This window comes from Schistocerca piceifrons, chromosome 1, assembly GCF_021461385.2.
Source record: "Schistocerca piceifrons isolate TAMUIC-IGC-003096 chromosome 1, iqSchPice1.1, whole genome shotgun sequence".
Lineage (NCBI taxonomy): Eukaryota > Metazoa > Arthropoda > Insecta > Orthoptera > Acrididae > Schistocerca > Schistocerca piceifrons.
Window position 1 is genome coordinate 303,800,183 of NC_060138.1, and position 1,752 is coordinate 303,801,934.

Below are 1,752 nucleotides of genomic sequence, written 5' to 3' on the forward strand. Positions count from 1 at the left end.
ATATGTAATAAAAAATTGGGGTTCTTATTTGAAAAAACGTAGTTGATATCCATTTGACCTAAGGCAGCGCCATCTAGCGGGCCAACCATGGCGCCATCTGGTTTCCCCATTCAAGCTAGACAAGTTTCGTTCTTTGTAGTTTTTTCGTTTGACGCTTATTTCGTGAGATATTTGGCCCGGTCACGATCAATGGACCACCCTGTATACCACTTGAAGTCTGAGAGCGTTTCGCCTGTGTCATGTATCTTGCGCACCTAGTGAAACAGTTTCGTCAGTGCATGGCACTCCTAGTGATCTCAACAATTCTGAGGGAATGTTGTCTGCCCCAGGAACCTTGTTTCCACGTATTTCGTTCAGTGCTTGGTCAAATTCCTGTCGTAGTATAATATCTTCCATCTCACAATATAGTCTTCACTTTCATTTTACCCGTAAAGCTCTTCTGTACAGAGTGTTCCAGAAATGTGGCGACAAACTTCCGTTACGTGGTGCTGTACACTATTTTATTGGAGAGGAGCACTGCAAGGCGGTGCTGTACACGAGAGTAGTAGGAGGGGGGGGGGGGACTCCAGATTTTCCTCATTTGAGTGCTAGCCAGCATACTAGCAGCATTGAACGGTATACAAACGGTGGGCTTGCACACATGCACTTACTGTATGGAGTAGCTGAGTGCAATGGACAAGCCGCTCGATGCATTTATTGAGAACGCTTCCCAGAGAGATTTCAATTGCACCACGGTTTATTTGTGCGTCAGCATCGAAATTTCTAAGCGTACGGCTCATTAACAAGTGGCAGGGTGATTGACGGTAGGACTCGATCGTCGCTTGTTAGGGAAGAAAGTATCTTGGATGCTGTGGAGACTAGAATGTCTCATAGCAGTGTCCAGTGTGTTTCGAACGCTGCGTCCTTACACGCGTTTCGTCTCGAAAGAGTGCAGTTACTGCACTCCGATTACCTCCACCCACGCGAGCGTTTTGCGCAGTGATCCCTACGACAAGTAGACATTTACTAGGAATTGTCTATTCAATCACAACAGTGAACATTTGTGGGCACTAGGAAAGCTCCACGCTGTGCGGCAACACGCAGCACCACATCGTTTCCCAGTTAATGTGTGGGTGCATTTGGTCGGCGACTGCCTAGTCTGGCTGAACCTGTGACCTGGAAAAGGGTTTTTCCGGAATGAGATTTTCACTCTGCAGCCGAGTGTGCGCTGATATGAAATTACCTGGCAGATTAAAACTGTGTGCCGGACCGAGATTCGAACTCGGGACCTTTGCCTTCCGCGGGCAAGTGCTCTACCAACTGAGCTACCCAAGCACGACTCACGCCCCGTCCTCACAGCTTTACTTCTGCCAGTATCTCGTCTCCTACCTTCCAAACTTTACAGAAGCTCCTGCGAACCCTGCAGAACTAGCACTCCTGAAAGATAGGATATTGCGGAGACAAGGCTTTGCCAAAGCCTGGGGGATTTTTCCAGAATGAAATTCTTACTCTGCAGTGAAGTTTGCGCTGATATGAAACTTCCTCACAGATTAAAACTGTGTGCCGGACCGAGACTCGAACTCCGGACCTTTGCCTTTCGCGGGCAAGTGCTGTACCAACTGAGCTACCCAAGCACGACTCACGCCCCGTCCTCTGTAAAGTTTGGAAGGTAGGAGACGGGGTACTGGCAGAAGTAAAGCTGTGAGGACGGGGCGTGAGTCGTGCTTGGGTAGCTCAGTTGGTAGAGCACTTGCCCGCGACAGGCAAAGGTCC

General features: G+C 49.0%; 1 non-coding gene across 1 annotated transcript; it reads right to left on the bottom strand.

Annotated features, from left to right (window-relative positions):
* Positions 1-1,240: 1,240 nt before the first annotated feature.
* On the bottom strand, positions 1,241-1,315 carry Trnap-cgg. The gene has a single exon. It is a non-coding gene; the product is annotated as a tRNA-Pro (tRNA).
* Positions 1,316-1,752: the final 437 nt, after the last annotated feature.